Here is a 24,765-nt window from a genome sequence, read left to right on the forward strand (position 1 = left end):
ACAAAAAAAAACAAAAAGGCACTTATTTACTGATTTTAGTGTCCCCCAGATCAGGGGGCACTTGATTTAATGTTTATTTATTGTTTTCTGCAAAAGAATTGTAGAGCTGTTGACAACAAAAGAGTTGCAGAGCTGTTGACACAACATTTCTGTAGTGTAGTGGTTATCACGTTTGCCTAACACGTGAAAAGTTCCCGGTTCGAAACCGGGTGGAAATATTTGCTCCGCTAAGCCTGGCGGAGCTGACCGGCGCCCTCGACCAGCTCTCGAGGGGAAAAGCCCCGGGGCTAGACGGGCTGACCGTGGAGTTCCACAGGGCGTTCTGGGACGTCTTGGGGGCGGCTACGCGCGGGCCTTGGGGATAGTCTGGCGACCGGGGAGATGCCCCTCTCTTGGCGCAGGGCAGTCATCGTCCTGCTGCCTAAGAAGGGCGATCTCCGCCTACTTAAGAACTGGCGCCCGGTCTCCCTCCTCAGCACGGACTATAAAATCTTCGCCAGGGTGATGTCTGCTCGCCTTGGCACCGTGCTGGACCACATGATCCACCCCGACCAGTTTACATGGTCCCGGGCCGGACAATCCACGATAACTTCCATCTGGTCCGGGACCTGATCCATCATTCCCAGGAGGCTGGTCTGTCGGTCACCTTCCTATCCCTAGACCAAGAGAAGGCGTTTGACAGGGTGGATCACGAATATCTGTTCGGAACTCTGCGCGCTTTCGGGTTCAGGACGATCCGACTTTTGTACGCCACCGCGGAGTGTCTGATTAAGGTTAACGGGTCTTTGACGGCGCTCCTTCGCTTTGGCAGAGGGGTGCGCTAGGGATGCCCCATGTCCGGCCAGTTATACGCCATCTGCGTGGAGCCTTCCCTGCGCCTCCTGCGGACGAGGTTGATGGGACTGGCTCTGCAAGGGCCGGGCGTGGAGGTCGTCCTCTCGGCTTATGCCAATGACGTGCTCCTCATGGTCGAGGATCCCGATGACCTGCGGAGGATGCATGAGTGCCAGGAGATTTACTTGGCTGCATCCTCCGCCAAGATCAACTGGGAGAAATGTTCCGGACTCCTGGTGGGTCAGTGGCGGGTGGACTCCCTGCCGGAGGAGCTCAGGCCTTTTGCGTGGAGCACGACCCATCTCCTCTATCTCTGAGTCTCCCTTAGCCCCGACGAGGAAGCCTGGCCGCGAATTGGCAAGAGCTGGAGGCCAAGGTCGCCGCTCGCCTAGGTCGCTGGACAGGACTGCTCCGAGTGCTGTCCTACAGGGGTCGAGCGCTAGTCATAAACCAGCTGGTGGCCGCTATGCTGTGGTAACGGCTGGTCACTTTGACCACTCCCCCTGCGTTTGTCGCCAAGATACAGAAGAAGCTGGTGGACTTCTTCAGGAACAACAGGAAGCACTGGGTCTCTGCCGCGGTCTTGAGTCTCCCACTTAGGAAGGGCGGTCAGGCGTTCGTGTGCGTCGGCACCCAGCTTGCGACTTTCCGTGTTCAGACCTTGCAGAGATACCTTTACGTCGCGCCCCCTCCTAGGTGGCATGTGCTGGCGACGTGTTTCTTCCACCAGCAGTACAGCCTCAATTATGACATGCAGCTCCTGTTGTGAGCCTGGGGGGGGCGTCAGGACCACCGTCCAGGGACTGCCTGTCTTTTACCAGGAACTCATCGGGGTCTGGAACAAAGTCTCCACCAAGCGCAGCTCTCCACCGGCTGGAGTGGCGGCTGTCCTGCAGGAGCCGCTGCTCAGGAATCCGTACCTCCACGACTGCGGTTTTAGGTGGCAGGCGGACGAGAGGGCTGTTGCTGGCGAGGCGACCAGGGTCAGGAACCTGCTCGATGGCGGAGGAGCGGGCTGGATGGCGCCAGACACGCTGACGCGGCGCCTAAATTCGGCCGATGTCCGCCGCGCGGCCGATGCCATCGAGTCGGTAAAAACAACACTGGGCCCTGACTCTGTTAGGTGTGTCGAGGAGGCTCAAGCACGTGGGGAGATCCCGTCTGAACTGACCCCCTCACAACTTGAGCCGCCTCGGGAAAATTCCCTCCTTATCTTTCAGTTCTGCGCGGAGGTGTTTCCTGTACGGACTGCTCCTGCACACTCTCAATCTTGCCATCCTCGTCTGCCGTCCGGACACGCCATGGTGCAACATCTTGCCGTCCGGAGGAGGCGGGGGTCCCCGATTGAGTGCACTCTACGCAGGAGTCCTCCCACTATTTATCGGGGACTTGGCCTGGAGAGTGGTGCACGGAACAGTCCCGTGCAACAAATTTTTAAGTCGGTTCACGGGCTCCCAGGCTGCCTACAATTTCTGCGGTCTGAAGGAGTTCGTGTTCCATGTTTTTATGGGGTGTGCGAGGTTGCAGCCCCTGTTTCATTATTTAAAGGGGCTGCTCCTCAAATTCTGGTTGCACTTCAGTCCCACACTCCTGATCTTTGGGCACCCTGTGCGGAGGGGAGCGGGTAGGTCCGAGGGCCTCCTCGTAGGACTGCTCCTGGGCACGGCCAAGGGTGCCATCAGCCGGTCCAGGCAGCGGGTGGTCGAGGGGGTCATTCAGCCCGACTGCCTGTGTCTCTTCCACGCTTACATCCGAGCCAGGGTGTCCCTGGGGATGGAGCACGCGGTGTCCACCAGTACGCTCGCGGCCTTCCGCGAGAGGTGGGCGCCGGAGGGACTGGAGTGCATCATCATCCCCGGCAACCACATTTTAATTTGATTTAAGATTACCGTCAAAAGTTTAATTTGTTTAATGTGTCCCCCTTTAATCAGAGGCTGCTTGATTTACAGGTGCATCTTAAAATAGTTGTAGAGCTGTTGAATTGTGAGTGACTTAGCCAGTCACAAGATGCAATAAAACCCCAGTCAGTTGGGTCTAGGGGATCACCGATGAGGCAGTGGTTGTGAGCCAAGTGGATGAAAGAAAGATTTGTATTGTTGTAGTGCCTTTCACGGCCACCGGATGTCTCAAAGCGCTTTACAGCCAATTAAGTACTTTTGGAATGCAGTAACTGTTATAATGTGCGGAAAACAGCAGCCAATTTGTGCACAGCAAGCTCCCACAAATAGTAACGTGATAATGACTAGATAATCTGGGGTTTTTTGTATGTTGATTGATGGATAAATATGAACTGGCAATGTGTAGTGTGACTGTTAAACCTTTGTTAATAAACCAACTAGTTCTTAATAGCAATGTGTTGCTATGAATGCTTAAGCAAAGAACCCATGAAGGAAATACTTTACACCTGCTGGACTCTTTTGATCAGGAACTAGAAATTTGCAAGTAGTTAAAACTGCCCTTCAATTCCTCCCATTGTTGCCTTCTTCTGAAGACTGGCTCTTGCTAGGTGACTGTTATGTGGGTACCAGCAACCATCTCGTATCTCAACCAAGGCGGCTATTCTTCATTGGTGAGGGTTGGCAGGCTAGATAGCAGCCAAGGCAAATCATGCTCTCAACTGATGGCCACAGGTGGACAATTTACAACAGTATTCAATGAATAACCATCGAGAATGGGAAAAACCTGGTTGATCTTGGCCCTTCCTTTCCCAGAGAGGCTGTGGACAATTGTAATGTCCCCATCACTAGCTGGGCGAATATATTTAACACAGCACAGACGAGGGATCCAGCTTGGGGCTATTACACTGGGTGGTGTATTTACCTGCGAGTGTATCTTTCTTTATTGGCTACTCGTCAGTCTCCTATGTTCATGGCAAATCAGTGAGAATTTTAGTTGTGCTTGTTAGCAATGAACTAAGGGCTTTGAAGCAACATTCATTCTTGTAATCTTGTTTTTTTTTAATAAGGTAACAACATTGGCTCCAGAAGAAGTAAGAGAGCGGGTGTTACTGTTCTGGGATTACCCACTGGCTTCAGTGTCACAATCATGGCAAACTCAAAAAATGCAATGAATTTAATACATTACTCATCAATTGCCCCTTGATGTTGCACACAAGGATGAGGAACAGGAGTAGCCCATTCACCCCCTCGCGCCTGTTGCACTATTCATGTATCTCCATCTACCCGCCTTGGCTCCATAACCCTTAATACCCTTTGCTAAAAAAAAATGAGTCAAATCGGAGGGGGGGGGGCGGAGGGGGGAGCAGAGAAATTCCCCAGTGCCCCGATTGCGGGCGGTAACCAACTCGGGGCGGGACTTCCTGTGGCCGGCGCTGGAGTCACACCCTGGCTGTGAAATTGGGGTTACCGCAACTCACAGGAAGTAGATGCAATCACATGTTGGGACGGGTTCGGGGGCACTACTGGGGCGTGTTGGTGATGCTTTCAATGGCCCTCCCCTTTCGTCAAACGGGAGGTCTGCTGCACGCTCTGCCGGGCCTCTGATGGCCTCCACTGGGCCACCAGGGCGGGACGGTGCCAAGGCCACAGCCCAGCACCCAAAACGGAGCACCGGGCTGCACGATGACGGCCCGGACCACGCAACAGTGGAAGAAGTTGGACCGACCGGTGAGTCGGTCAAACGGGCAAGATGGTGGCGCGGGGCACGCCTGAGCTCCCCTTTAACTTCCGCCCCGCGAGGCTGGTGCAGACGCCGCTCGCAAGCCGATGTCAGCCGAGGGGTGGAATGGGGTCGGCGCATGGTGCTGAGGGATCAGCGGGTCACCACCGGTTGCACGGTGGCCCGGGGCACTACTGGTGGGGTGCGGTATTACTGTGGCAGCGCCTCTGCTAACTCCCGCGCAATTTAGCGGGACGCCCCCTCCCCCCGAGCGCAAACTGTTTCGCGCCCCGTTAGCACCCCCAGATGCGCTAACAGGAATCGCTAAACAGGTCAATTTCGACACCCAAGTCTTCAGGAAAAATATGGCTAGAGGCTGGCCGAATACTTGGATCATGGTGTGCAGCCATAAATTGCTCCCCATTTTAAAGTCATTTTTAGTTTTCATTTTGAGACATTTACCATTATAAATTTGAGTCTACATTTATAGTGGAAACTACCTACTTGTCATGCTGCAGTTACACCCTTCCTATTAGTGGTGGCACTTGTTGTTTTAAAACAATCTTCTGTTGTTTAGTTGAGTAGCAACAAATTCAATCTTCTGGATATAATCATTTTATTCGTTAACTTCAGCATAAAAAGCAATTTACAAGCGGAGCATAGTCACAGACAGAGCTCGCGAACTTAGGCATGAGTTCCTTCTCCTGCTGCTTCAACAAAGGAAAAAGCTTATATTTATTCACTGTTTTCTTATCAAGCTGGAATTGGCATTGCCTAATATGGTAGTCTTTGAATACTGCAAGTTGGTATTTTGTTCAACTTACATCAAAACGTTAGATGCATGTAAAATACCATGGCTTTGCTGTGGTAAGCAGAACCCTTCTAGGCTCTAGACATTCTTAGCATAAACATAACGGGCTGGATTTTCAGCTTGTTGTGCTTCGGTTTTCGCCCCGGAAGGGCGGTAATGGCGGCGGGCGGGCAGCTTCCAGCGCCCCTCCGGGACATTCGGTGTTGGGTTTGCGGGGGCGCGGAGTATCACCGCCCGGGAGAGGCGAGCCGGTGTGCAACGCCCCTGGTCGCGACACCGGCTCGATAGTTGGCTGACGCCCGATCCGTAGCACCCCACAGTGCCCCCTAGTCAGACCGCCCGTGAAAGCTGGCGCTCCGAGCAATACCGGCCGCAGTGAGGGAAGGAACGTGTACCTGAGCTAAGTGTGATTGTTTGTTATTTTTTTATTTTTGCGATGTATGTTGATGTGGCGTCAGTAATGTTTTGGGAATGTTTTTGGTGAGTTTTTTTCCTCAGATTTTTCTTTCCACGGTAGCCTCTCTTGGGGCGCTCCGAGGCCGGCTGCTTACCTCGGGATTTTCAGTTGCTCAGCCGGCCTAGCGCCCTACGTGTGGAACGCCTCCCTTAGCTCCCCGCCCCACACTCGGGGCCCAGCTGGGGAATTTTGCGGCAGGAGACACAAACCATTTCCCGGTGCAAAATTTACCGCTCCGCCCGGGTTAACGCCGCAACAGAGGCGTGACCGAATTTCCGCCCCAACATCTCCAGTCTAAACATTCTGTTCAAAGAATCATAGACTCACAGAAATTTACAGCGCAGAAGGAGTCCGTTCAGCCCACCGTGTCCATGCCGGCCGACAAAAAGAGCTATCCAGCCTATTCCCACTTTCCAGCTCTTGGTCCGTAGCCCTGTAGGATACGGCACTTCAGGTGCACATCCAAGTACTTTTTAAATGCGATGAGGGTTTCTGCCTCTACCACTCTTTCAGGCAGTGAGTTCCAGACCCGCACCACCTCCTGGGTGAAAATATTTCTCCTCTGAACCTTCTATCAATTACTTTAAATCCATGCCCCCTGGTTGCTGACCCCTCTGCTAAGGGAAATATGTTATGAACATATTCAAGGTCGGTTGGTTGTGAACACCAGCTGTTGCTAAGTGAAATCTGTATCTGTCAGTCTCTCTAATGACGCCAACCACCTTTATCTCCCTATAGTGAATGAACTAAACATCAACACCTTTTGCAAACTGAAATAACCCAGTTCCATATGCCAACAGCACTGCAGTGCGTCTACTGGCAAGAAGGTGCAATAATAATGTGACGAATTTACACGGGCAGTTTGCATTAAGTGTGGTGACAGGAATGTGTGGTGAAAAGTGTAGACAGGAAGAGCAAGCAGTTACGAGATTTTTAATACCGTGAAAAATAAATTATCTGCAAGAAGTTGATAAAGCTCCTTGAATCGCATTCCTCAATGCTGCACATTTCAATTCGTTCGGAGGAGAACCCGACATTGGAAAATTCAAAACTAGATTGTCACTTAACCTAACTTGAACTTTTAGAAATATTCCAGAGGCCTACCGCTCTTTGAGTTTGCAACTACAGTCAAGGAAAATCAAGATTAACGTACGGTTGGAGCTGAATAGTTTATCTTAAAATTCCTCGGGAATACAAAAAAAAATCAAGGGACTGTCAGAGGTGTAGCGGAATGAAATATGAGTTTAGAATTCCCATTTGCAATCGGGTAATGACATGCCACAGAAGTCACAGAGGAGGGGGGTCACTTTGCTCAGCTGGCTCACTCTTCGACAGAGGCGAACACTCCTTCTCAAAATATCTAACTGTCTCCTGAATGATTCCAGTCTGCCTCCACCTTCTTAGCTGGAAGATCTTTCCAGGTATTGATCACTCTTTGTGTAAAAAGAAAAGTGCTTCCTGACATCATTGCTGCACAGTTCTTGCCTTTTACCATTTTGCACCTCTGTCACCTTGTCCTGGACTCATAGCTTAACTGTACTAGTGTTCAGAATTAACCTTTTCTATTCCACTTAAAGTCAAGAAAAGAATATGGTGCAATGTGTCAGCGCCCATTAAAAATCTGTCAGCAGAATGTCTTCGCTCATTCTTTTTTGAAATTCGTTCATGAGGAGCCGCCTTCTTGAATCGCTGCAGTCCGTGTGGTGAAGGTGCTCCCATGTTGCTGTTCGGGAGGGAGTTCCAGGATTTTGACCCAGCGACGATGAAGGAACAGCCGATATATTTCCAAGTCAGGATGGTGTGTAACTTGAAGGGTAACGTGGAGGAGGTGATGTTCCCATGCGCCTGCTGCCCTTGTCCTTCTAGGCGGTAGAGGTCGTGGATTTGGGAGGTGCTGCCGAAGAAGCCTTGGTGAGTTGCTGCATCTTGTAGATGGTACACACTGCAGCCACGGTGCGCCGGTGGCGGAGGGAGTGAATGTTGAAGGTGATGGATAGGGTGCCAATCAAGCGGCCTGCTTTTTCCTGGATGGTGTTGAGCTTCTTGAGTGTTGTTCGAGCTGCACTCATCTAGGCAAGTGGAGAGTATTCCATCACGCTCCTGACTTGTGCCTTGTAGATGGTGGAAAGACTTTGGGGAGTCAGGAGGTGAGACACTCGCCGCAGAATACCCATCCTCATTCTGCATTCTACAAAAAAGGAGGGAGAGAGAAAACGTGGAATTATAGACCGGTTAGCCTGACATCAGTGATGAGGAAAATGTTGGAATCAATTATTAAAGATGAAATAGCAGCGCATTTAGATGTAACTAATAGAGTGGACAAGGGAGAACCAGTGCATGTGGTGTATTTTGACTTTCAAAATGCTTTTGACAAGGTCCCACACAAGAGATTGGTGTGCAAAATTAAAGCACACGGTATTGGGGGTAATGTATTGACATGGATAGAGAACTGGTTGGCAGACAGGAAGCAGAGAGTAGGGATAAATGGGTCCTTCTCAGAATGGCAGGCAGTGACTAGTGTGGTGCCGCATGGTTCAGTGCTGGGTACCCAGCTATTTACAATATACATCAATGATTTAAATGAAGGAATTGAGTGTAATATCTCCAAGTTTGCAGATGACACTAAGCTGGGTGATGGTGTGAGCTGTGAGGAGGATGCTAAGTGGCTGCAGGGTGACTTGGACAGGTTAGGTGAGTGGGCAAATGCATGGCAGATGCAGTATAATGTAGATAACTGTGAGGTTCTCCACTTTGGTGGCAAAAACATGAAGGCAGAATATTATCTGAATGGCGACAGATTAGGAAAAGGGGAAGTGCAACGAGATCCGGGTGTCATAGTACATCTGTCATTGAAGGTTGGCATGCAGGTACAGCAGGCGGTGAAAAAGGCAAATGGCTAGGGGATTTGAGTATAGGAGCAGGGAGGTTTTACTGCAGTTGTGCAGAGCCTTGGTGAGGCCTCACCTGGAATATTGTGTTCAGCTTTGGTCTCCTAATCTGAGGAAGGACGTTCTTGCTATTGAGGGAGTGCAGCGAAGGTTCACCAGACTGATTCCCGGGATGGCAGGACTGACATATGAGGAGAGAATGGATCAACTGGGCCTGTATTCACTGGAGTTTAGAAGAATGAGAGGGGATCTCATAGAAACATATAAAATTCTGACGGGGCTGGACAGGTTAGATGCAGGAAGAATGTTCCCGATGTTGGGGAAGTCTAGAACCAGGGGTCACAGTCTAAGTATAAGGGGTAAGCCATTTAGGACCGAGATGAGAAGAAACTTCTTCACTGAGAGAGTTGTTAACCTGTGGAATTCTCTACCGCAGAGAGTTGTTGATGCTAGTTCGTTAGATATATTCAGGAGGGAGTTAGATATGGCCCTTACGGCTAAAGGGATCAAGGGGTATGGAGAGAAAGCAGGAAAGGGGTACTGAGGTTAATGATCAGCCATGATCTTATTGAATGGTGGTGCAGGCTCGAGGAGCAGAATGGCCTACTCCTGCGCCTATTTTCTATGTTTCTATGTTTCTATATCTTGCAAATGCATTTTGTGTTGATGGATCCATGCATAGGTCTATTACCTAATCGTGGCAGAGGTGCGGCAAATGTTTGTGGCGGTGGAGCAGCGAGAAATCGTGGCGGATGTGCAGCCAATGAGGGTACAGGGCCCAGAAGAGGCGAGGGCCCAGGGGCAGCACGGACCAGCCCACACCGCGATTATGTATGCGCATTAGGTCCATGCAGCAGAGCAGCTCTCCAGTCGTCCTGGTTATCCCTTGCCACTGGACAAAGGCCGAGCTCTGTCGAGCCCGTGTGGTGGCTGATGTGCAAGGGTCACCACACATTGAAAAAATCCACGCACCGGCATCTTCCACCCTTCAACTGGAGTTCAGGACTGGAACATCGGGTCCTTCATTGAAACATCTGTGAACTCATGTGGAAGCAAGTCATCCTCATTCGAGAAACCGCCTATGATGATGATGATTACCTAACCCAAGAAAACATTCCTCATGTGTGAGTGCAGAGAGTGAGAGCAAGATATTTGTAGTGTACCCCATAATACACAAGGCCTTACTGTACTGCCACAATAAAACAAGTTAATTTCTTCTGTAGAAAGCTAATGGCCCTTCGACTTTTACCTCTGTGCGTATCAACCTGCAAATATATATCGCGACTATGTCTGGTATTCACATGACATTCAGCCAGCTGGTGATTCCAGTAAACATGTCCACAATCCCAGTTCAGTAAGAAAGGAAGACTTGCATTTATACAACCTCTTTCGTGACCTCAGGATATCCCAAAGCGCTTTACAGCCAATTAAGTGCTTTTTGAAGTGCAATCACTGTTGTGTCAGCTGTGGCTCAGTGGGTAGCACACTCACTCTGAAGGTTGTGGTTCAAGTCCCACTCTGGGAACTTGAGTACATAAATCTAAGCTGACATTCGAGGGAGTGCTGCACTGTTGGAGGTGCCATCTTTCGGATGAGACGTTAAACCGAAGCCCCGTCTGCTCTCTCAGGTGGACATAAAAGATTCCATGGCATTATTTCGAAGAAGAGTGGGAGAGTTATCCCTGGTGTCCTGGCCAATATTTATCCCTCAATCAACATAAATAAAACAGATTATCTGGTCATTATCACATTGCTGTTTGTGGGAGCTTGCTGTGCGCACGTTGGCTGCCGCGTTTCCTACATTACAACAGTGACTGTACTTCAAAAGTTCTTTATTGGCTGTAAAGCACTTTGAGATGTCCGGTGGTCTTTCTTTTTTAATGTAGGAAATGCAGCAGCCACTTTTGCGCACAGCAAGCTCCCACAAACAGCAATGTGATAGTGCCCAGGTAATCTGTTTTTTTTGTTATGTTGATTGAGGGATAAATATTGTCTAGGACACTGGAGATAACTCCCCTGCTCTTCCTCGAAGTAGTGCCATGGGATCTTTTACATCCACCTAAGAGGGCAGAGGAGGCCTCGGTTTAACGTCTCATCTGAAAGACGGCAGCTCTGACAGTGAATGACAGTGATGTTGGGGAGGGCATCAAACATGAAATTAGGGGTGCGTGCAATAAAGGTGCAGCAGTTATAATGGGTGACTTTAATATGCACATAGATTGGGCTAACCAAACTGGAAGCAATACGGTGGAGGAGGATTTTCTGGAGTGCATAAGGGATGGTTTTTTAGACCAATATGTCGAGGAACCAACTAGGGGGGAGGCCATCTTAGACTGGGTGTTATGTAATGAGAGAGGATTAATTAGCAATCTCGTTGTGCAAGGCCCCTTGGGGAAGAGTGACCATAATATGGTGGAATTCTGCATTGGGATGGAGAATGAAACAGTTAATTCAGAGACCATGGTCCAGAACTTAAAGAAGGCTAACTTTGAAGGTATGAGGCGTGAATTGGCTGGGATGGATTGGCGAATGATACTTAAGGGGTTGACTGTGGATGGGCAATGGCAGACATTTAGAGACCGCATGGATGAACGACAACAATTATACATTCCTGTCTGGCATAAAAATAAAAAAGGGAAGGTGGCTCAACCGTGGCTATCAAGGGAAATCAGGGATAGTATTAAAGCCAAGGAAGTGGCATACAAATTGGCCAGAAATAGCAGCGAACCTGGGGACTGGGAGAAATTTAGAACTCAGCAGAGGAGGACAAAGGGTTTGATTAGGGCAGGGAAAATGGAGTATGAGAAGAAGCTTGCAGGGAACATTAAGACGGATTGCAAAAGTTTCTATAGATATGTAAAGAGAAAAAGGTTAGTAAAGACAAACGTAGGTCCGCTGCAGTCAGAATCAGGGGAAGTCATAACGGGGAATAAAGAAATGGCGGACCAATTGAACAAGTACTTTGGTTCAGTATTCACGAAGGAGGACACGAACAACCTTCCGGTTATAAAAGGGGTCGGGGGGTCTAGTAAGGAGGAGGAACTGAGGGAAATCGTTATTAGCCGGGAAATTGTGTTGGGGAAATTGATGGGATTGAAGGCCGATAAATCCCCAGGGCCTGATGGACTGCATCCCAGAGTACTTAAGGAGGTGGCCTTGGAAATAGTGGATGCGTTGACAGTCATTTTCCAACATTCCATTGACTCTGGATCAGTTCCTATGGAGTGGAGGGTAGCCAATGTAACCCCACTTTTTAAAAAAGGAGGGAGAGAGAAAACAGGGAATTATAGACCGGTCAGCCTGACATCGGTAGTGGGTAAAATGATGGAATCAATTATTAAGAATGTCATAGCAGTGCATTTGGAAAGAGGTGACATGATAGGTCCAAGTCAGCATGGATTTGTGAAAGGGAAATCATGCTTGACAAATCTTCTGGAATTTTTTGAGGATGTTTCCAGTAGAGTGGATAAGGGAGAACCAGTTGATGTGGTATATTTGGACTTTCAGAAGGCGTTCGACAAGGTCCCACACAAGAGATTGATGTGCAAAGTTAGAGCACATGGGATTGGGGGTAGTGTACTGACATGGATTGAGAACTGGTTGTCAGACAGGAAGCAAAGAGTAGGAGTAAATGGGTACTTTTCAGAATGGCAGGCAGTGACTAGTGGGGTACCGCAAGGTTCTGTGCTGGGGCCCCAGCTGTTTACACTGTACATTAATGATTTAGATGAGGGGATTAAATGTAGTATCTCCAAATTTGCGGATGACACTAAGTTGGGTGGCAGTGTGAGCTGCGAGGAGGATGCTGTGAGGCTGCAGAGCGACTTGGATAGGTTAGGTGAGTGGGCAAATGCATGGCAGATGAAGTATAATGTGGATAAATGTGAGGTTATCCACTTTGGTGGTAAAAACAGAGAGACAGACTATTATCTGAATGGTGACAGATTAGGAAAAGGGGAGGTGCAAAGAGACCTGGGTGTCATGGTACATCAGTCATTGAAGGTTGGCATGAAGGTGCAGCAGGCGGTTAAGAAAGCAAATGGCATGTTGGCCTTCATAGCAAGGGGATTTGAGTACAGGGGCAGGGAGGTGTTGCTACAGTTGTACAGGGCATTGGTGAGGCCACACCTGGAGTATTGTGTACAGTTTTGGTCTCCTAACCTGAGGAAGGACATTCTTGCTATTGAGGGAGTGCAGCGAAGGTTCACCAGACTGATTCCCGGGATGGCGGGACTGACCTATCAAGAAAGACTGGATCAACTGGGCTTGTATTCACTGGAGTTCAGAAGAATGAGAGGGGACCTCATAGAAACATTTAAAATTCTGACGGGGTTAGACAGGTTAGATGCAGGAAGAATGTTCCCAATGTTGGGGAAGTCCAGAACCAGAGGTCACAGTCTAAGGATAAGGGGTAAGCCATTTAGGACCGAGATGCGGAGGAACTTCTTCACCCAGAGAGTGGTGAACCTGTGGAATTCTCTACCACAGAAAGTTGTTGAGGCCAATTCACTAAATATATTCAAAAAGGAGTTAGATGAGGTCCTTACTACTAGGGGGATCAAGGGGTATGGCGAGAAAGCAGGAATGGGGTACTGAAGTTGAATGTTCAGCCATGAACTCATTGAATGGCGGTGCAGGCTAGAAGGGCCGAATGGCCTACTCCTGCACCTATTTTCTATGTTTCTATGTTTCTAAATATCTTACAGATGGTGGTGTGGGGGTAGGGTGTGGGGTGATGGTGGTGGTGGAAATCAGTCAGACCTGCTCTTGATCACTATCCGGTGATCTCTGCGCGAGAACAGGATCATGCTTGCCGGTGATGCCCCCATGACGGATCAGACTGCCGACAACTGTCTGGACTCGCCTGATGGAAGCCTCCCTTCATTGAGTTACCAGAGGGTGTCCAGTCCAGATGGGTCCGTCGCCCTGGCTCGAGCCACTGTCTTGAGAAAGAAAGAAAGGCTTGGTTTATATAGCGCCCTTCACGTCCACCGGACAACAACAACAACTTTAATTTATATAGCGCCTTTAACATAGTAAAACATCCCAAGGCGCTTTACAGCCAATGAAGTACTTTTGGAGCGTAGTCACTGTTGTTGCAAGGAGAAGAACACGACAGAAAAAACTATTTCTGCCCTTCACCGTCAATCTAACGAGACGAGAGAGGAAATACATTTTCTGTTGCAGTGGAAGTGTATTAAAATATAATGGATCAAACTAAACACTGGTTCAGAATAAATTTAAGTTTATATAAAAATGGATTCATTCCAATGGAGGATGAGGATGGAGGGGGCGGGGGGGGGACACATAAATGTCACTTTTGATTTCATTTCTTTGCGATCAGGTTCCCTCGCCGAACCTCAATGTTTATAAAGTGGTGATAACCTTCGGTACATGGGACAGTAGTTCACCATCCTTCTGGGGACAGGAAGAAATGGAGTCAGGCTTCATTGCACCCTGATAAGAGTATAGATGCTAACTAGCCCAGTCGCCCTCTGTTTAAAATGAGAAAGAGGAAAATTCAATCTTTTGCACCAGCAGTTATCTGTCAGAGCAAATTGAACCAGTATCATAAAATTATCCAGCGTGGGAGACTGTAGATGGTGAAAAAAATGGTCTTGAGAACAGAAAGCCGATTTTGTTTTTGAAAAAAATGCATGCAGCTCACTGGGACAGACCTGAGCTCGCAGAGGCAAGTGCGGCCTGTGAAATGAAACTGGGATTATTGTTTATCGACAAATTCTACTTCATTTTAATTATTTTTGATGAACTGCAAAAAATAAATACTTTTCCTCTCCTGCTACTCAAGTGAAGAGGGTTTTGTGAAGCAAGCCGCCTGGACCCTATTCTCAAAGTTTTCCTGAAGGGAAAGCGTCATTTTTTGCCTCCTCGCATGAGAATATTTAGGAATATAAGAACATAAGAAACAGGAACAGGAATTGGCCATACGGCCCCTCGAGCCTGCTCCGCCGTTCAATAAGATCATGGCTGATCTGATCATAGACAGCTCCACTTCCCTGCCCGTTCCCCATAACCCCTTATCCCCCCATCGCTCAAGAAACTGTCTATTTTGGTCTTAAATGTATTCAATGTCCCAGCTTCCACAGCTCACTGAAACAGTGAATTCCACAGATTTACAATCTTCTGAGAGAAGAAATTTCTCCTCATCTCAGTTTTAAATGGGTGGCCCCTTATTCTAAGATCATGCCCTCTAGTTCTAGTCTCCCCCATCAGTGGAAACATCCTCTCTGCATCCACCTTGTCAAGCCCCCTCATTATCTTATATGTTTCGATAAGATCACCTCTCATTCTTCTGAACTCCAATGAGTAGAGGCCCAACCTACTCAACCTTTCCTCAACCTTACAACGACATAGGTAAAAAAAGGGATGAGGTCCTACGAGACGAATTTAAGGAGCTAGGAGCTAAATTAAAAAGTAGGACCTCAAAAGTAGTAATCTTGGGATTGCTACCAGTGTCACGAGCTAGTCAGAGTAGGAATCGCAGGATAGCTCAGATGAATACGTGGCTTGAGCAGTGGTGCAGCAGGGAGGGATTCAAATTCCTGGGGCATTGGAACCGATTCTGGGGGAGGTGGGACCAGTACAAACCGGACGGTCTGCACCTAGGCAGGACTGGAACCAATGTCCGAGGGGGAATGTTTGCCAGTGCTGTTGGGGAGGAGTTAAACTAATATGGCAGGGGGATGGGAACCAATGCAGGGAGACAGAGGGAAACAAAATGGAGACAGAAGCAAAAGACAGAAAGGAGATGAGTAAAAGTGGAGGGCAGAGAAACCCAAGGCAAAAAACTAAAAGGGCCACTGTACAGCAAAATTCTAAAGGGTCAAAGTGTAATAAAAAGGCAAGCCTGAAAGCTTTGTGCTTCAATGTGAGGAGTATTCGGAACCCAGGAGAGGGCTCTGAGCTAGTTAGAATGGGTGAGAGCTCAGATGAACAAGACCCCAAGAAAGAATGCAAAAGCCAGGAGGCAACAGAACAGAGTAGGACTGGGGTAAGGGTAAACCACAAGGTGATAGGAAGGGACAATATGTATGAATATAAAGGGGCAGGAGGGGTCAAAACTAAAAATCATGGTTTAAAAACTAGTATTAAAACACTCTACCGAAACGCACGCAGTATTCGAAATAAAGTAAATGAGTTGACGGCACAAATCATTACAAATGGGTATGATTTGGTGGCCATTACAGAAATGTGGTTGCAGGGTGGCCAAGACTGGGAATTAAACATACAGGGGTATCTGACAATTCGGTAAGATAGACAATAAGGGAAAGGAGGTGGGGTAGCTCTGTTAATAAAGGAGGATATCAGGGCAGTTGTGAGAGATGATATTGGCTCTAATGAACAAAATGTTCAATCATTGTGGGTGGAGATTAGAGATAGTAAGGGGAAAAAGTCACTGGTGGGCATAGTTTATAGGCTCCCAAATAATAACTTCACGGTGGGGCGGACAATAATCAAGGGAATAATGGAGGCATGTGAAAAAAGAACGGCAGTAATCATGGGGGATTTTAACCTACATATCGATTGGTCAAATCAAATCGCACGGGGTAGCCTGGAGTAAGAATTCATAGAATGCATACGAGATTGTTTCTTAGAACAGTATGTTACAGAACCTACAAGGGAGCAGGCTATCTTAGATCTGCTCCTGTGTAATGAGACAGGAATAATAAACGACCTCCTAGTAAAAGATCCTCTCGGAATGAGTGATCACAGTATGGTTGAATTTGTAATACAGATTGAGGGTGAGGAAGTAGTGTCTCAAACGAGCGTACTATGCTTAAACAAAGGGGACTACAGTGGGACGAGAGCAGAGTTAGCTAAAGTAGACAGGGAACACAGACTAAACGGTGGCACAATTGAGGAACAGTGGAGGACTTTTAAGGAGCTCTTTCATAGTGCTCAACAAAAATATATCCCAGTGAAAAAGAAGGGCGGTAAGAGAAGGGATAACCAGCCGTGGATAACCAAGGAAATAAAGGAGAGTATCAAATTAAAAACCAATGCGTATAAGGTGGCCAAGGTTAGTGGGAAACTGGAAGATTGGGAAAATTTTAAACGACAGCAAAGAATGACTAAGAAAGCAATAAAGAAAGGAAAGATTGCGAAAGTAAACTTGCACAAAACATAAAAACAGATAGTAAAAGCTTTTGCCGATATATAAAACGGAAGAGAGTGATTAAAGTAAATGTTGGTCCCTGAGAAGATGAGAAGGGGGATTTAATAATGGGAAATGTGGAAATGGCTGAGACCTTAAACAATTATTTTGCTTCGGTCTTCACAGTGGAAGACACAAAAACCATGCCAAAAATTGCTGGTCACGGAAATGTGGGAAGGGAGGACCTTGAGACAATCACTATCACTAGGGGGTTAGTGCTGGACAGGCTAATGGGACTCAAGGTAGACAAGTCCCCTGGTCCTGATGAAATGCATCCCAGGGTATTAAAAGAGATGGCGGAAGTTATAGCAGATGCATTCGTTATAATCGACCAAAATTCTCTGGACTCTGGGGAGGTACCAGCGGATTGGAAAGCAGCTAATGTAACGTCTCTATTTAAAAAAGAGGGTAGAAAAAAGGCAGGTAACTATAGGCCGGTTAGTTTAACATCTGTAGTGGGGAAAATGCTTGAAGCTATCATTCAGGAAGAAATAGCGGGACATCGAGATAGGAATAGTGCAATCAAGCAGACACAACATGGATTTATGAAGGGGAAATCATGTTTAACTAATTTACTGGAATTCTTTGAGGATATAACGAGCATGGTGGATAGAGGTGTACCGATGGATGTGGAGTATTTAGATTTCCAAAAGGCATTCTATAAGGTGCCACACAAAATGTTACTGCAGAAGATAAAGGTACGCGGAGTCAGAGGAAATGTATTAGCATGGATCGAGAATTGACTGGTGAACAGAAAGCAGAGAGTCGGGATAAATGGGTCCTTTTTGGGTTGGAAATCGGTGGTTAGTGGTGTGCCACAGGGATCGGTGCTGGGACCACAACTGTTTACAATATACATAGATGACCTGGAAGAGGGGACGGAGTGTAGTGTAACAAAATTTGCAGATGACACTAAGATTAGTGGGAAAGCGGGTTGTGTGGAGGACACAGAGAGGCTGCAAAGAGATTTAGATAGGTTAAGCGAATGGGCTAAGGTTTGGCAGATGGAATACAATGTCGGAAAATGTGAGGTCATCCACCTTGGAAAAAAAAACAGTGAAAGGGAATATTATTTGAATGGGGAGAAATTACAATATGCTGCGGTGCAGAGGGACCTGGGGGTCCTTGTGCATGAATCCTAAAAAGTTAGTTTGTAGGTGCAGCAGGTAATCAGGAAGGCGAATGGAATGTTGGCCTTCATTGCGAGAGGGATGGAGTACAAAATCAGGGGGGTCCTGCTGCAACTGTACAGGGTATTGGTGAGGCCGCACCTGGAGTACTGCGTGCAGTTTTGGTCACCTTACTTAAGGAAGGATATACTAGCTTTGGAGGGGGTACAGAGACGCTTCACTAGGCTGATTCCTTATGATGATAGATTGAGTAGACTGGGTCTTTACTCGTTGGAGTTCAGAAGGATGAGGAGTGATCTTATAGAAACATTTAAAATAATGAAAGGGATAGACAGGATAGAGGCAGAGAGGTTGTTCCCACTGGTCAGGGAGACTAGAACTAGGGGGCACAGTCTCAAAATACGGGGGAGCCAATTTAAAACCGAGTTGAGAAGGAATTTCTTCTCCCAGAGGGTTGTGAATCTGTGGAATTCTCTGCCCAAGGAAGCAGTTGAGGCTAGCTCATTGAATGTATTCAAATCACAGATAGATAGATTTTTAACCAATAAGGGAATTAAGGGTTATGGGAAGCGGGCGGGTAAGTGGAGCTGAGTCCACGGCCAGATCAGCCATGATCTTGTTGAATGGCGGAGCAGGCTCTAGGGGCTAGATGGCCTACTCCTGTTCCTAATTCTTATGTTCTATTAAACACATTAAAAACCCTCCCCACTACAGTAAGTTTATTTTAAGGCATAATTAAAAATAACTTATAAAAAAAAATATTTTCCCGACTTTTTTTAAAGAACTTTAATTTAAATGAATCTTAAATATGTAGTGTATTTTCTATTTTTTATTGTGTTTTGGGTGTTTGGGGAGGGGGGGGGGGTTTCTCATTCATAGTAATAGAAGTTCTGGACTTACGGAGCTCCTATTACTATGAATGAGAATATACTACACCTGATTGGCTGCTCAGAGCCATGTGTTTCCAGCTCCCGGCCTGCGCACATCCCCACGTGCACACGCTGCGACGCACAGTCATGAGAGGCCTCAGGCTCGGAAGTTCGGACGGGCGCAGCAGCAACAGGTAAGTGCGCATCTTTTTTCCCTTTTTCAGTCGTTTGTCCGCGGGAAGAGCTCGACCGGTATTTCTAGGCCATTGTTTCTAATGGACAGCATCTCACTCAGGGAAGGCCATAGGCAACTAGTACATTAAATGAAAAAAGGGTGCACTAAAGGTTGGGGATAAAGCACATTGTGAAACAGTGTTACATAAGAACATAAGGACTTAAGAAATAGGAGCAGGAGTAGGCCATCCGGCCCCTCGAGCCTGCTCCGCCATTTAAAATGATCATGGCTGATCCGATCATGGACTCAGGTCCACTTCCCCGCCCGCTCCCCATAACCCTTTATCCCCTTATTGGTTAAGAAACTGTCTATCTCGGTCTTAAATATATTCAATGTCCCAGCTTCCACAGCTCTGTGAGGCAGCGAATTCCATAGATTTACAACCCTCTGAGAGAAGAAATTCCTTCTCATCTCTGTTTTAAATGGGCGGCCCCTTATTCTAAGATCGTGCCCTCTAGTTCTAGTCTCCCCTATCAGTGGAAACATGCTCTCTGCATCCACCTTGTCAAGCCCCCTCAAAATCTTATACGATAAGATCACCTCTCATTCTTCTGAATCCCAACCTGCTCAACCTTTCCTCATAAGTGTTGAGGGAGCTTTACTCTACATGTATCCTTGCTGGGAATGTTTGATGTCAACACTGGGTGCTCAAGATGGGAAATGTCCCATTCTCAAGCATCCCATTCTCAAGCGCTTTAATTTTGATGAGCATAAAATTCACAGAGAGAAGTATGGCTTTAGAAGGTTTACGCGTATACTGGAGCAGGTGGGACGTGGGAAGTTCAGGACAAAGGTGACCGATGAAAAGTTAACTCTATTTCTCTCTCCACAGATACTGCCCGACCTGCTGAGTATTTCCAGCACTTTTTATTTTGGATTCCTAGCATCCACAGTATTTTGCTTTTGTGTTGTTGTAGGTGAGAGGTCCTAATGGTGTAAAACTTCACACAGCTTACCAAAATGACATCAATTCATTGCCTGCACAATACTGGCTCCTGGTAAATACAGGCACGTAATTAAATCTTTCAAAAGCGCAGTTTTACCCTCCGCAGAAGTCTCTAAGGCTTTGAAAACTCACATTGCTATTAATTCACATTAAACTAATTAAAGCCCCCATTTGTACATTTTACTACACCACACTACAATCTTGAGCTATCTTGAAAGAAAGAAAGATTTACATTTATATAGCACTTTTCACGACCACCAGACACCCCAAAGCGCTTTATAGCCAATGAAGTATTTTTGGAGTGTAGTCACTGTTGTAATGTGGGAAACGCAGCAGCCAATTTGCACACAGCAAGCTCCCACAAACAGCAATGTGATAATGACCAGATAATCTGTTTTTGTTATGTTGATTGAGGGATAAATATTGGACAGGACATCGGGGATAATCCCCCCCTGCTCTTCTTCGAAATAGTGCCATGGGATCTTTTACGTCCACTTGAGAGGGCAGATGGGGCCTCGGTTTAACGCCTCATCCAAAAGACGGCACCTCCGACTGTCATGTATCTCACATTACTGTATATAACTGTATCTTACCACGCTATACATGACTGTAACTGGATATGACCTGTAACAATAAGCATACCTTACCACCAGGGGTGCACATGCAGGAGACACTCCATACCTGTCCCACTGAGGTATATAAAGAGAGGTCTCAGGCAAGTGCAGCACTGGAGAGCTGGAATGAAAGGTGCAGGTCCTGAGTGACCTTGACTTCAGCATGTGCTTCGTGTAAGTCAGTACATTAGAGTCAGGACTTTACAGTGGCGACGAGTTACGGGATCACAGAATCCACAGAATGGCTACCAACAGCTCAGATGAGAAATGCAATGCTGGAGACAATTGGGATGATTTTAGAGAAAGGCTCCAGCAATGCTTTGTGACCAAAGACTGGCTGGGCGATGATAAGGCAGACAAGAGAAGAGCCCATCTCTTCACCAGCTGTGGCTCGAAAACATACGCTTTAATGAAAGACCTGCTGGCACCCGAGAAACCAACAAGCAAGTCGTTTGAAGAGTTGAGCACACTGGTGAGAGACCACCTGAAGCCAGCGAGCAGCCGACAAATGGCCAGACACAGGTTCTACAACTACAGACGCGGTGTAGGCCAAAGCATACCTGACTTCATGGCGAAACTTTGGAGGCTGGCTAGTTCGTGTGAGTTCCCCGATGAACTAAGGAGAGAAGTACTGAGAGACTTTTTTATTGAAGGAATAGCTCACGCAGGCATATTCCGAAAGCTTATAAAGACTAAGAACTTGACTCTAGAGGCAGCAGCACTGGTCGCACAGACGTTCCTGGCAGGCGAAGAAGAAACGAGGCTGATCTATACTTCGGGTACGACAACCAACAAGGCATCGGAACAAGGGGTTCACATTGTGAAACAAACCGCTCCCCCCACACACAGACAAAGGCAGGAGAGCAGGCCTTCAACAGCAGACAGTGGCGCCAGAAGCCATCAAAATCAAGGGCCACATGAACGGCCGATCACACCTCATCAACCCACAATGCGAGCAATCAACAACAGATTGAGAGAAGCTCAAGGGAGATCAGCCAGACGCAGCTCATCCTTCGGAAACAATGGAAACGGTCTGTGTTGGAGATGTGGGGAAAGGCACTCAACCAGGGTGTGTCGATTTCAGCATACCGTTTGCAGAAACTGCAACTACACAGGGCATCTGGCTCGCATGTGCAGAAAAACAGCAGCTCGGCTGGTATACGAATCAGAAGGGTCGGAAAGCGGACCAGAAGACGGTTGGAACAGTGCACAGGACGCCGAGGTACAGCGGGTTAACACGATCAATGTCCACTGTTCTTACACCAAGACGCCTCCAATTATGATGAGGGTTCTACTCAACGGGATACCCGTCAACATGGAACTGGACCCGGGGGCCAGTCAATCCCTCATGAGCGTTCAACAATTTGAACAGCTGTGGCCGCACAAAAGCAACAGACCAAAACTCACAAAGATCGACACCAAACTGAGGACCTATACTAAAGAAATCGTCCCAGTCCTTGGCAGCGCCATGCTCTCAGTCACACACAAAGGGATGGTGCACCGACTTTCCCTGTGGATTGTCCCCGGGGATCTCCCAGCTCTGTTGGGGAGAAGTTGGCAAGCAGAACTTAATTGGAAATGGGATGATGTTCACGCCATGTCGTCAGAGGAACGGACCTCCTGCTCAACAGTTCTAAGCCATTTTGAACATCTCTTTCAGCCAGGTGTGTGCACCTTCAAAGGGGCTAAAGTTAGAATCTACATCACACAGAATGCCAGATCGGTCCATCACAAGACTAGAGCTGTGCCTTATGTGATGAGGGAAAAGATTGAAAACGAACTGGACCAGCTTCTGCGGGAAGGCATAATTTCTCCTGTGGAATTCAGTGACTGGGCAAGCCCCATCGTCCCTGTCATGAAGCCTGATGGATCCGTGCGAATCTATGGGGATTACAAGTCTACCATAAACAGAGTCTCCCTACAGGACCAATACCCGCCGCCCAGAGCGGAGGACCTATTTGCCATGTTGGCTGGAGGAAAACTTTTATCGAAACTTGACCTCACATCTGCGTATATGACGCAAGAACTGACCAAAGATTCTAAGCTACTCACCACCATCAACACACATCGAGGCCTTTTTATGTACAATCGATGCCCATTCGGCATCAGGTCGGCAGCTGCTATATTCCAGCGCAACATGGAGAGTCTGCTCAAGTCCATCCCGGGGACGGTTGTGTTTCAAGATGACATACTCATCACGGGCAGGGACACCGACTCCCATCTCCGCAATTTGGAGGAAGTACCAAGTCGATTGGATCGGGTAGGCCTAAGAGTTAAGAAATCCAAGTTTCTGTTTCTCGCGCCTGAGGTTGAATTTTTGGGCAGAAGGATTGCCGCTGATGAAATGCGTCCAACCGAATCCAAAACCGAAGCAATTCGCCTGGCACCCAGGCCCCGGAATGTCTCGGAACTGCGCGCCTTTCTCGGGCTACTCAATTACTTTGGGAACTTTATGCAGAACTTGAGCACGCTGCTGGAGCCTCTCCACGTGATACTCAGAAAGGGGTGCGATTGGTTTTGGGGGGACGCCCAGGAACGAGTCTTCAATAAGGCACGCAACCTTCTATGTTCCAACAGTGTTTTAGCCTTTTTTGACCCAGGTAAAAAGTTAGTCCTTACATGTGATGCGTCAGCGTACGGGGTCGGGTGCGTTTTCCAGCATGTCAATGATGCGGGTAAATTACAACTCATAGCTTATGCCTCCAGGTCACTTTAGCGGGCGGAGCGCGGGTATGGTATGGTTGAGAAGGAGGCGCCCGCGTACGTGTACGGTGTCAAAAAGATGCACCAATACCTTTTCGGGGCCAAGTTTGCATTAGAAACCGACCACAAACCCCTTACGTCCCTACTATCCGAGTGCAAGGCAATCAACGCCAATGCTTCGGCGCACATTCAGCAGTGGGCACTCATGTTGGCGGCTTACGACTACATGATAAGGCACAGACCAGGCACAGACAATTGTGCCGATGCGCTTAGCAGACTACCCCTGGCGACCACAGAAGGGCCGACGAACAGGACTGTGAGATGGTCATGGCAATCAATGCCTTTGAATCCACAGGTTCGCCCATGATGGCTCGCCAAATCAGAGCCTGGACGACCAGCGACCCCACGATATCTCTAGTAAAAAGATGCGTTTTAACCGGTGACTGGGCAGAGGCTCGCGATGCCTGCCCCGAGGAGGTCAAGCCCTTCCATAGGGGCATGCATGAACTCTCACTACAGGCAGACTGCCTGATGTGGGGCAGCCGAGTAGTTATGCCCTTACAAGGCAGGGAGGCGTTTGTCCGGGAGCTCCATCGTGAGCACCCGGGGATCGTCCTTATGAAGGCCATAGCCAGATCTCATGTCTGGTGGCCTGGCATTGACGCGGACTTGGAGCTCTGCGTCCGGCGGTGCACCATTTGTGCCCAACTCAGTAATGCCCCCAGGGAGGCCCCCCTATGCCCCTGGCCCTGGCCCACCAAACCGTGGTCGCGGGTGCATGTAGACTATGTGGGCCCATTCATGGACTAAATGTTCCTCATAGTTGTTGATGCATTTTCAAAATGGATTGAGTGCACCATTTTAAACTCGAGCACCACCTCCACCACTGTGGAGAGCCTTAGAACCATGTTTGCAATGCACGGCATTCCTGACATATTGGTCAATGATAATGGTCCGTGCTTCACCAGCGCAGAATTTCACGATTTAATAGCTGACCACGGTATAAATCACGTTAAGACGGCACCTTTCAAGCCAGCCTCCAATGGCCAGGCGGAGCGAGCAGTGCAGATCATTAAACAAGGCATGCTCAGAATCCAAGGTCCCACGCTGCAGAGCCGCCTGTCGCGACTGCTGCTGGCATACAGATCTCGTCCGCATTCGTTGACTGGGGTTCCCCCCGCTCAACTATTGATGAAACGAACCTTAAAGACCAGGCTTCCTCGTTAATCCTCCTAGACATGCATGAAATTGTTGAGGCTCAGCGTCAAAAGCTAACTGAGTACCATGACCGAAATTTGATGGGGAGGTGGAATGAGATAGGGGACAAAGTGTTTGTGCTAAACTATGGCCGGGGTCCCAAATGGCTTGCAGGGACAGTAACAGACAAAGAGGGAAACAGGCTACTGGTTGTACAAATGGACAATGGCCAAACCTGCCGGAGGCACATAGACCAAGTAAAAAGTAGATTCACTGATAACACTGAA

Source organism: Pristiophorus japonicus, chromosome 17 (assembly GCF_044704955.1).
Source record: "Pristiophorus japonicus isolate sPriJap1 chromosome 17, sPriJap1.hap1, whole genome shotgun sequence".
Taxonomy (NCBI): domain Eukaryota; kingdom Metazoa; phylum Chordata; class Chondrichthyes; family Pristiophoridae; genus Pristiophorus; species Pristiophorus japonicus.